Source organism: Bombina bombina, chromosome 2 (genome assembly GCF_027579735.1).
Source record: "Bombina bombina isolate aBomBom1 chromosome 2, aBomBom1.pri, whole genome shotgun sequence".
In the NCBI taxonomy this organism is placed as follows: Eukaryota; Metazoa; Chordata; class Amphibia; order Anura; family Bombinatoridae; genus Bombina; species Bombina bombina.
Window position 1 is genome coordinate 921795689 of NC_069500.1, and position 12820 is coordinate 921808508.

Below are 12820 nucleotides of genomic sequence, written 5' to 3' on the forward strand. Positions count from 1 at the left end.
ATTGAAGTAGATTGCTGTAGGAGAGAATTGTTTTCTCCTTAAGGTGAATTTTTCCCACTGTTGTTTGCTTTTTTTGGCTGGGCCGGCGATTATTATGGCTTATACTCTATCTGATGACCTGTGGGAAGCTGAACTAAAAGATTCCCTAGCAAATGATATTGTTGGGGGGGAGGATAATGAGGAAGAAAATGTAACTATTTTTAGTGCGTTCAGGAGATATAGATATCTCCTGAACTGTCAACTAAAAATTAAAGCAGAAAATGCAAGTTTGGCTAATTATATAAATAAAAAAATCATCCCAAGAGGGTTGCGCTTGTCATTAGATCCAGGATCAAATACAAGGGAGGATGAGGAAGGTGACACCTTTGTGGAGGATTGGAATGACAAACTATCCTCAACCTCCCTTGATTTGATGGAAATGATGATCAAGAGGAATAATAAAAGACTTGAGAAAGTCAAGATTGAGGCTGAAAAGGCCCTACTGAAAGTTAATTCATTTGAAAATGATCCCAACTTTGAAAAACTGAATGGGGAAACTAGTTTAAATGTATCTAAATTAAAATCTGATATTAAAACAAGGAAATGCAGAAAGTATAGACGTGATCAAGATGATTACAAAAATGGGAGGGTGTATGTTTATAAATCCCAAAAGGGTACATACGACTCAGGAACAGATGCTTCAGACTGTGAATCGGGGGTGTCAAAAAACTATGTAGGTACATCACAAAAAGAAGGAAGCGAAAGAACAGAAGGGGAAAAAGGAAAAGATCCCTATGGGAACCCCCCCAAAGAGAAGAGATACCCAACAAGACAGACCAGAGGGAGAGGGGATTATTACACTCCGAACAGGGGGAGATTCAGAGGGAGAGGGACACACAGGGGTTATTAGATCATACTTTTGAGGATGAAATGCAGGTTATAAACCTCTCCTCTTTCCCCTTAAATCTAGCCCATATTGAAGTACTTAAAAAGGGACTTTCTTTTTGTCCAACTGCTAGAATAGACAAATTTGAACTCCAAAAAGACTTACATCTTTTTGCTAGAAAAATCGTCTTATCTTTAATGATGGAATCTAAACAGTCTAATACTTTGGGTCCAAGTGACCAACAAGCTCTAATGGATTTAGAATCTTTGCTTATAGATAATGATGAGGAACCCCCTGACGACTCAGTAGCATCTGATCTAGTGAAACCCATTTTCAAACCGAAATCTTCATATATGCCTTCCCTCTCTCTGGTTCCAGCAGTGAACCTCTTTGTGAAAAAAATGGAGAAAGATATTGACTTGTTAAATGTTGAACAAATGGAGGATAATTTGAAACCTAGAGAGAGGAAAGCGTTAAAGGATCTGTGTATGGCCAGGGGTTTGGTGATCAAGCCCGCAGATAAGGGCGGGAATTTAGTTTTAATTGACGAACAACTTTATGTTAATGAAGCCAAGCGTCAATTAAATGACAAAAATCAGTATACTAAATTGGATCACAATCCTTTGGGCAAAATACAGAATCTATTATTTAAGATGTTGAATGATGCGAAAAGTAAGGGTATAATTGATCTTAAAGCGTTTAAATTCCTGTTCCCCGAGTTCCCTGTCATGCCTGTATTTTATATCCTGCCGAAAGTGCACAAAAATCTTAAATGCCCACCAGGGAGACCGATAGTCTCGAGGTTGGGCAGCATGACAGAGAACATCGGGGAATATGTGGATACATTTTTGAGACCTTTTCTCCTGACATTACCCTCATATGTCAAGGACACATCGGACCTTCTTAGAAAGTTGGATGGAGTTGTGGTTAATGAAAACACACTATTAGCTTCCCTGGATGTGGAGGGGCTTTACTCCTCCATACCTCATGAGATTGGTCTGCAGGCCATTAGGAAGTTCCTTGACACTAAAGGGCCTCGTTCTTCTGATAATTCAGAATTTGTGATCTCTCTATTAAAATTTGTCCTTCAGAACAATGTCTTTTCGTTTGATGGACAAATTTATAGACAGATACGAGGAACGGCGATGGGGGCAGTGTGCGCTCCTACGTACGCTTGCCTCCATTTAGGTGCCTGGGAAATGGATATCTTTGAACTTCACAATGATATTTTCAATGAGAAAATATTGATGTGGGTAAGATATGTGGATAATGTTCTTGTCCTTTGGGACGGATCCATTGAGGAATTCAATGAGTTTGTCAGACAACTAAATAACAATGACAGGAACATCATCCTCACCTTTGAAACTAAAAGTAAAGAGTTAAATTTTCTTGACATAACGATTAAAAAGGAAGGCTTGAAAATTGTCACAGAGAATTTTAGAAAGAAAAATGCCACAAATAGCATTTTGCATGCAGGTAGTGGTCATCCCTCCCATTTGATCAAGGGGATTCCATATGGACAGTTTCTCCGTTTGAGGAGATACTGTTCCTCCTTGGCAAAGTTTGATAAACATGCAGATCTTATGAAGCTTAGATTCCTCAAAAGGGGGTATTCCAATAAATGCCTGAAAAGGGCACTTTGGAAAGCACGTAAGACTCCAAGGGATGCTTTTCTGTATAATAAGAAAGTAAACACAGATAAGAGCCAGATTAGATTCATTACGAGATTTAATGACCATTGGCATGGAATTAGATCACTAATGAATGAAAACTGGCACATTCTAATGCTAGATGAAAAGGTCAAATATGCAGTGGGCGAAAAACCACTTATGACGGCTAAGAAAGCACGAAGTTTAAGGGATATCTTAGTGAAAAGTCAATTCACTAGAGGCCACTCCAACTCTGATTGGCTGAGGAAAGATAAGGGAATAAAAGGTAGCTATCCCTGTGGGCACTGTGTGTACTGTATCACAAACGGAAGGGGTGGTAATAATGAGAAGGTTTTGTTACAAAAAGAGAGTAGATGGATTTACAAACTAGGAACCAGATACCCAGTAGGTCTAAATGATAAACTTGAATATGCCAGCTTCTTGTAAAACTATATAATTTTTCATCTTAATATATTTGGGGATGGAGTATATGCCATATAGGTAACTTTAGTTTCAAATGGATGAGATTTGGGGCTTTGTTAAGGAATTAGGCTAGCCCCCTTTATCCATATCTATCTATTTTGTTTGAAAGTTAATAGCTAAATAAAGGGTAGTAATGCTACTGCAGCTCTGAGAAGAGCAATTTTAGCATGTGATTAGGTTCACCTGGGATACCAGGTGAGCCTTTAAATAGAGTAAGTCCGGAGTGGATTTTAGTATACCCTGATGAACCCCTGAGACACACACTGGCTGTGGGGGTGAAACGGTTGTTGGTATTGTTGTGTTTGCAACACTTATAGGTGTTGTTTCAGGAGCAAGGTCGACTTAACTCCTGTGTTTTCATGAACATTTCTTGGTTACAATATGGTTTTCTAGCTCGCATGGCTACCATATACCAGTTTGGAATGGAGTGCTGCCCTATCTACTTCCTTTCGGGCAGTAAACTGTGAGATGGAGAACTCAACCTAATCCCTCTCTATTTCCTGCAACGGTGCAAGTAATTTAAGCAGTTGGGAGAGCTGCGCTTCAAGTGACGGTACATCTTGGTAGAGAGTAATGGCTTTTCAGTGAGCAGCGCTGAGGGGAGACCTGGTTTCTTCCCAGTATAGCCGGACACAGAGTCATCTCATCTATCAGCTATCAGCTATAACACAAGTAAATGCAAGTGGTGGAAAGCATGTATGTTTTTTGTGGTACTTCTTGAAACAGACGGCATTTGCTGCAAAGCTTTGGGAGAAGCCTGGTTCTTTTTCTCATCAGCCGTTTGCCGAGCCTACATACACACCCCTTTGCGAACAAGCCACGGATTGGATTTCGGTGACAACTGGGAAACTCCTCTCTTGTGACGTCAGACGCCAACACACAGGCTTCGTGTGAGCGGTGCACCCGCTAAGAGGTTACCAAGACACAAAAGCTAAGTTGCCTGTTTTACAAGGATATTATTTCCTACACCTTGTCACACTTGGAACTTGTGTATACGTATTTCATTATACGGACTATTCTTGCTTTAATCTGATAAGTGTATGCACCGTTTGATTAATAGGCTGTGGATTGTATATCTTTAAGCCTGTATATGCTCTCATCTTGCTTTGTCTTTTTAATGAAGTATACCCTTCTATCTTGTGTTTCACAGTGTGATATTTCCACGCTTGACTAGCTGTGTATACAATAATATATATGCATATAATATATACCCTGTGATGTTAGCTACTAGAGATAGAAATTAGCATACGTATGCTTAGGCAGTTAACTCTTCATTTCTATCTTACCTTGATTTGTTCTTTTTTAAACTTAAGTTACTTTTGCCTGACCTGGCCAAATTTAGTAACTCACTATATGTGTTTGGGAAAATAAATTGGAATATACTTTAAATAACAGTCGTTCTGTGTGCTCTTTGAATCCCTTGCTTTTTTCAAATTACTAACATATAATTTGAAAACTTCTCTTTCTAAATTTTATTATTCATATAATATAATAACTATATTAACCCTAATATAATTAGGGTTAATAAAGTTAATATAGGTGGCAGCGGTGTAGGGGGGTCAGATTAGGGGTTAATCTATTTAATATAGGTGGCGGCGGTGTAGGGGGAATAGATTAGGGGGTAATACATTTATTATAGGTGGCAGTGGTATAGGGGGATTTAGATTATAGGCAAAAGAGCTGATTACTTTGTGACAATGCCCCACCAAAAGCCCTTTTAAGGTCTGGTAAAAGAGCTGATTACTTTGGGGCAAAGCCCTGCAAAAAGCCCTTTTAAGGGCAGGCAATAGAGCTGTTTACTTTGGGGTAATGCCACACAAAAAGCCCTTTTCAGGGCTATTTGTAGGGTTAGACTTAGGTTTAGTGGTAGGGATATTTTAGTATTTTAGGGGTTAATTAATTTAATATAGGTGGCGGCAGTATAGGTGGATTAGATTAGGGGTTAATTAATTTAATATAGCTGGTGGCGGGGTAGAGGGATTAAATTAGGCATTAATAATTGTAATATAGCTGGCGGCGGGGTAGGGAGTTAGGTTAGGGGTTAATAATTTTAATATAGCTGGCGGCGGGGTAGGAGCTCACATTAGGGAGTAGTTAATGCAGCTGGCAGCGGTGTAAGGGGCTCACATTAGGGGGTAGTTAATGTAGATGGCGGCGGGGTCCGGGAGCGGCGGTTTAGGGGTTAATAACTTTATTAGGTGTGGCAGGGTCCGGGAGTGGCGGTTTAGGGGTTAATACATTTTTTATTATTAGGAGAGTGAGGGGGGATAGCGGATAGAGGGGTATACATGTCAGGCTATGTTTAGGAGGCGTGTTAGACAGTACGGGAGATTTAATAACTTAGTCTGGTTTTGTAGGCGCCAGCAGTTTCTAAAGTGCCGTAACTCACTGGCAACTCCAGAAATTTGTAGTTACGCAGATTTCTGGACATCGCTGGTTTATCCGACTTACGGCACTTTAGCATTTGACGGCGCCGTATATGGGATAGCTCGAGTTGCGAGCTGAAACTACGGGCGGCGGGGGTTCCCTTGCTTGCGCCGCAAACTACGATCTATATCGGATCGCGCCCCAAGACGTGGACCCGTTGCTCAGTGTGCCTAGAGAGATAGGGCTGCACCTCACTGACAAGGCCCACAATAGGCCCAAACGTACGTCTGGGGTTTTGCTGTTTCTCTTGTTCAGAGAGGGATTGCCTGGTATTTCGGGGGTGGACTGTACTGTTAAGTCTGGATCAGACTGATATGATTCAGGAAAGTTCTTCTCTGTGAAAGGCACATGTTGAGCAAAAAGAGGCTGCTCCTTGGGTGGTAACTAGCCATAGAACAAGCTATTATGCTATTGTTTGTTCCCAGGTTGAGCGCTTCTCTCTTTTTATTTATGCAAATTATGACATTTTGGGAAGTCTCCCTAAGTGTGATGTGGGAATCCAGACGTGGACCCATTGCTCAGTGTGCCTAGAGGGATATGCATGCACCTCACTGATGAGACACACAATAGGCCGAAACGTACGTCTGGGGTTTTGCTGTTTCTCTTGTTCAGAGAGGGATTGCCTGGTATTTCGGGACTGTACTGTTAAATCAGGATCAGACTGATATGCTTCAGGGAAGTTCTTCTCTGTGAAAGGCACAAGTTGAGCAAAAAGAGGCTGCTTCTTGGGTGGTAACTAGCCATAGAACAAGCTATTATGGTATTGTTCATTCCCAGGTAGAGCGCTTCTCTCTTTTTATTTATGCAAAGTATTAAATAAGTTTCACATCTTTTAACAGGGGAGACCTGAGAAAATACAAGATATCATAAGATATATGAAAGTGCATAAGACTAAACATTAAACAGGAGTCCACAGGTAGCTGGCAGATATAAAGTGTCCACTAAACATGCAGAAGGCTTCATAGTGAAATGTCACTGTGAGGGGTATGATTCTTCATTTCGAAACATAAAGAGAAAAGAACTCAAATACCATGCTCACTGGTTTTGTTGATCTCGTAGAACGTGTCTCATGGATTTAGGAGATTCAGGCCCTTGCTTCTTCTTACTTTGCTTACTGGCAATTTCCGACCACAATCCTCTCTGTGGTCTCAGTGGAAGGGGCGCAGTTTTGGTAGCAAAGGAGTCTTGAATTTCTGGGAGAGGAATGCCTAGTTGCTTGCATAAGTCGGCCGCCTGAGTTGGGCTTAGACATTCATGCCTTTTCACATTTTTGATGACCAGCAAGGAGACCGGGAATCCCCACCTGTAGGGGATCTTCAAGGAGTGTAGATGTGTCATGAGGAAGGCATATTCTTTCCTGATTTGGAGAGTCCTTGCGGACAGATCCTGGAAGATCTAGATTTTAGCGCCCATATAGGGAAAATTAGGCTGAGACCTTGCTAGTTGGTAGATTTTCTCTCTATCCCTGTAGCTTTGGAAGCAGATTATAATGTTCCTGGGAGAATGATTGTCACTAGAATTATGGTGCAAAGAGTGGTGAGCCCTTTCCAAAGGCATTGTATCAATCATGTGTTGGCCAGCAATGGCTAGGGACTGGAACATGTTTTGGAGGTGTTCCTGTATATCTTCACCTTTCACAGTCTCAGGTACTCCTCTAATGTGGAGATTACTCCATCTCACCCTATTTTCCATGTCGTCCACTTTATTTTCTAGATCTTTAATCTGTGACTGTTGAGCTTCCAAGGAGGGAGACATGTCAGAAATTTCTTTAGCCCATTCCTCTCTGTCATCCTCTAGGGCCTCTATATGAAAACCCAATTCGGTAATGTCCCTTTTTAGGTCCTCACACTTACTTTTAATACAGGATTTTACTTGGATTATTAGTGCCTCTATGGCTCTCATGGTAACTGGACCATCTTTATTTTGTGAAAGGCTGTGTGGTAAGGGAGGCGGCCCTTGTGAATCATCTGGGTTATCAGATTCGTATTCATCATCACTGTGTGCCTGAGGAACATCTGCTTTTTTCTTTTTGTCAGCATTTTTTAAAAAAGTATTCATTGCACTAGGGACAGTGTTGGGCTTTAGATTTCTCTCCACTTTGGAGTTTCTGCGAAGCGCCATCTTGTAGAGATTACACCCACGTGTGGGTATAGCTTGGCCACAACTCGGGTTTTCAAGTGAAGTGACTGTTAAAGGCTGCTGTTACTGGAAGTGTCTCTGTTAGGTGTTTGTAGTATTAAGTAGGATAAATAAATTCTGCATAGTAGATTAAAGTGCAAGCTGATTTTTGCTCCAGTACTAAGGAAAGACAATTCACAGTAAAGTAAAGGTGCTGTCTATGCAGGATATAGTTGTACAGGTAAGGTAATCAGCCAACAAGGATGCTGGTGCTTATTAGAGTCCCTTAAATATAATCTTTTAATTGCGGCTCATGATGTGTAACAGTTAGCATGACATGAGATTGAAATAAGTACTGTTATAGGCTTTGCTGTGTCCCTTTAAATGTGCACATTAAGCGCTGGAAAACATGTCTGCCCAATCTGTTAATTTGGGGGTTAATGAGTATGTAGAAAAATACATCATGCTGCCTTACCCCTTAGCAGGTGATCCGGAGGTGGAAGGGAGAAGGGGAAAAAGAAGCTGCAGCCACCAGCACTGATGGAGCCCCACTACTGAAGTGATGTGAGGTTATTTGGGGTAAATCCGTTTGTCACTCACTCCTGTGCAGCAGAACCTCTGGACAGCATGGAGGAGAAACACCACTCAAGGCAGGCTTTATTGTGGCCTACACCTCGACTTGTCAGCTAATCCACTCAGCAGGGCTCCAGCCCGTAATGAGAATTCCAGACGGCTCCTAACATCTCCCTGTATAATGTACAGGCTTTTGGTGTATGCAGCCCAGGTTTAGCTGTCCCGGGAGTGGATAAACCACCGTCGCCATCTAAGGAGCTCTAGTGTGGTGTGGCCCTCATGGATGCCCGCACGCTCCGCCCCCCATAATTTATGTGGGTTTTTATGTAAATAGTTGCCTAAATAAGTGAGTGAATTGGATGCTTCAACAGATGGGTATAAGGTTGTAGCCATAGGATTTCCGATTTTGAATGATTGATTTTAGTTTCAGAGTTTCTAAAATTATAGGGATGTGGGTTTTTGGATGATCTACAAATAAAAGGAGGTCATCTGCATATATAGGAAGCTTGTTAATACTATCATTATTGATTCTCCCTGTCTGAGCTTTACAGCTAGTGGCTCTAATGCCAAGTCGAAAATCAAGGGCGAGAAAGGGCATCCTTGTCTGTTGCCTCTCTCCAAAATGAAATCTGTAGAAAACAGACCATTAACGGATATACGTGCATTAGGGATCGAGTATATGTTGTGTAAAGCATGAAGAAAAGGACCTTGGAAATTGAATAGTTCAAGTACATTAAACAGATAGGGCCATTCAACCCGATCAAAGGCCTTTTAAGCTTTGAGGGATAGGAGAAACGCTTCTGAATGAGTTTCTTTAGTGCCTGTCCTACCTCTTTCCCAATAGTAATTTATAATGTAAAGCAAACATCTTAGGTGAGTCCCCGATGTACGGTGAAAGACAAACCCAGTCTGGTTGGTATGTAATAAGAAGGGAAAAATCATTTTTAAGCGGTTTGCAAGAATCTTCATGAAAAGCTTGTAGTCTGTATTGAGGAGTTAATTTATATTGTTATTGTTGAACCAGAATTTTATTACAAGGACAGAGACTCATTATTTGCTTTACTTTCCCTTTTACTGCTCATAAAGCATTTTTAAAGTAAAGAACAGTTAAGTAAACAGTGAAACAGAAAAATGTAAACATAACCAATAACAGGTAGATAACATATAATAAGTTAGTAAATGTCCAAGCAGGTCAAAACAGAGTCCACAAGATACATAGAAACCCGTTATTAATCCTCTTTTCTTTTTGCTGCTCTCTGAGATAAGTATTTGAGTTCTGAATAAACATTTTTTTGCTATGTTAATAGTGTTTTTTTATCTTTAAGTTGTTTTATTAATGTTATTCATTCCTTATTAGTATTGATTCTTCTGTTTGTTCATTTGTTTCTGCTATTCTTTTTAAATATTTTTCCAATTTGATGAATGTGTTTTATTTTATTCTTCCCATTATCTATTTTCGCTTTTCGCTCTTTCTGTATACTTCATTTACCTTCTGGGTTTTTTTTTATCCTCTCATTACCCTCTGCTTTTGTGTAACTGTCATTTACCTTATTTTTCCTTCTCAGCCGTTAATACCGCTCTATCCACTATTTTCTTTTCTTCTCTCTTTATTTTATTTTGAAAGAATTTTATTAAGTTTTTCCATAACAGGTTTAGGCATGTACAGTCAGGTAATTAAAGACAATTAGTAAAGTATCAATGGTGTCTATTATATTCATTTGGTGGGCCAAGATCCATTTATACAGTACTCATTCACTTTCAGAAAAGAATATAAATATTATTAACAAATGTTAAGCAAAATCAAACTCTACCTACATGGTGGTTAAAGGATGTAGTTAACAATCGGTTCCGGCTCTCTCGTAAGTGTACCTTAACGGCTCCCACTGTATAATGAACTCATCTTTAGTATTCAGATTCTCAGCAGCTAAGCTAGCCATTTCGTAATGGTGAGTTATTTTTTTTTTTTTCAATAAAAGGGAAATTTGGGGGTGTGGATTTTCCAGTACTGTGCTATGCAGATCCTAACGACCGTGCAAATGGTCTTTACTAATTTTTGATGTTGTTTTAGAATATTGGGAATCGTGAAGTGTAATAAGGCCTGTTCAGGTGACAATGAGATGGAAGAGATCGCTGAGAAGCTTTGAGTTTTTTTCCCAAATTTCTTTTGCCCTACCACACTCCCACCACATATGTAGACACGTCCCCCTTTCATTACAACCTCTGTAGCAGAGATTCAAATAGGGTCCTTCTGAGCCTCCGAATCTGGTTGGATAAATATACCATTTAAATGCTACCTTGAGGTAGTTCTCTTTCAATAAAGCATTGTGTGAGAAAGAGAGGCCTTTGGCTAGATTTGTTAACAAAGTCTCTAGGGACCAGGTCTTGTTTAAGTCTTGTTCCCACTTCAGAATATGTGGGGGTTTAGTCTCTCTAGGTTTGCTATTAAAAGTGGGATATAGTGTGGAGATTGTTCTATGTGTCGGTTCTTTGGCTAGACATAATGATTCGAAAGTTGTACTCAGTGGTAGTTTGGAGAGTTCAGTTACTGCACTAGTTCTGGACTTTAACTGCAGGTAATGATACCATATATTTTTGTCATTGGGGTCAATGTCTCTATATTGTTCAAATGAGAGGAAACCTCCGTCAATATATATGTCTGCAATTCTATACAGTCCTTTGTTAGCCCATTTTTTTTTGTATGTGTAGGTCTACCATGGTTTGTGGTAAAACTAGATATATATAGGTATTAATTTTGATTTATCCTGAATTAGGGGAAATTTAGCAGTCAGTTTATTCCATAAGAAAATCATGTGAGACAGTGCAACATATTTACATAATAAGGGTTGACTATTCTTTTTTGGAGACCATTAAAGTCTATAGATCTGATCAGTGTTAGCGATCTGTGATTCAATCTGTGTCCATAAAGGTTGTTTTATATTGCTAAACCAATTAATCGTTTGGGCCATACGGGCTGAATAATAATAAGATACCAAGTGTGGGAGACCCAACCCCCCATCCCTCCGATGCATACTCATAATTTTTTTGTTTATTCTAGGATGCTTTCCCTGCCAGACAAAGCGTAGGATATCTCTTTGAAGTGCATTGAGCTTGGCTATGGGAACAGAAATTGGTAGGGACCGAAATAGGTACAATAGCTTTGGAAGCAAGGTCATCTTTGTGGAAACAATCCTGCTGTAAAAGGAAATCTTAAGCTTCAGCCATTTCGTGATTAAATTCCGAATATGAGCGAACATTGGTAAATAATTTGCTTGTAAATAATTTGCCCAAGTGAAAGAAAAAATAATCTCCAATAGCTTTTTAGTGTGTTGGGGCAAATTAATTCCGAGAGCTTCACATTTATCCCATTTATTTTGTATCCGGATAAGATGCCATAATGTTGAAGCATTGCGTATAAGGGAGGGAGAGAAAGGAGGGGTTTGGTCAGTGATAGTATGATACCATCTGCGAATTTTATATTCATTGACCCCTATTCGGAGGCCAGAAATATTAGGGTTGTTTCTAATTTGAATGGCTAATGGCTCAATACATAGGGCAAATAGTAGTGGGGACAAAGGGCACCCTTGTCTCGTCCCGTTCCTGATTGGTATTGATTTGGATTGATACCCTGAAAGTTTCAAAAGCTGAGGGGTTGGAATATAGTGTAGTGAGGGCATCGAAAAAAGCTCCAGTGATACCTGTTTTCTCCAGCACTGCAAACATGTACTCCCAATTAATTCTGTCAAACGCCTTCTGTGCATCCAAAGAGAGGAACAGAGAAGGCGTTTATTCAGTGGTGGCCAAATTGATCAGATCAATAATTTTACGTGTGTTGTCCGGGGCTTCCCTGTTTCTAATAAAGCTGACCTGGTCTGAATGGATCAGCCTCTCAAGAATAGGATTAAGTCTGTTTGCCAGAATTTTAGTAAAGATTTTAACATCTTGGTTTATCAATGATATGGGTCTGTAATTTTGGCAATGGAGCTTATTCTTTCCTGGTTTTGGGATGACTGCTATTCTGGCCATTAGCATTTCTTTGGGAATTTCCTTTTTTTGCATTATGGAATTAAACACCTGAAAAAGCAGGGGAGCTATTTCATCCAAAAATAGTTTGTAAAAAATTCCGGAATAACCATCCGGACGAGGCGTCTTAGAGCTCTTTAGGTTTTTAATGGTGTGTTTTATCTCTATCTCAGAAACAGGGGCATTTAGACTGGATTTTTCTTCCTCAGTGATCATTGGGAGTGAGTTTGCATCTAAAAAAGTGTTTAGTTTCTCAGATCTGTCAGACATACCTTGGTGTGTGGGAAGATTGTAGAGACTATGGTAAAAGTCGGCAAAGTGTTAGCAATTTGGAGGGGATCATTGGAGTTCTTATGGTCTGATAGTTGGAGTTGTGGGACTGTGGTACATCTAGTTTTTTCCTTGAGCTTATTAGCTAACATTTTATCGGGCTTATTCCCGTATATGTAGTAGTGAGTTTCTATCTGTTTAATGGATCTGGCTGCTTCTTTATTTAGTAATTTGTTTATCTCATCATTTATGGCTTTCAATTCAAGTCTCTTTTTTCTGCTGGTGTTAGCCGTGAATTGGGATTTTAGTGTGTTAGCCTTAGCTTGTAGTTGTGAGAGTTTGGCTTTATGTAGTCTGTTTCGGTTGTTAGATTCAGTAATCAGGTTGCCTCTTACGTAAGCTTTGAGCGCGCCCC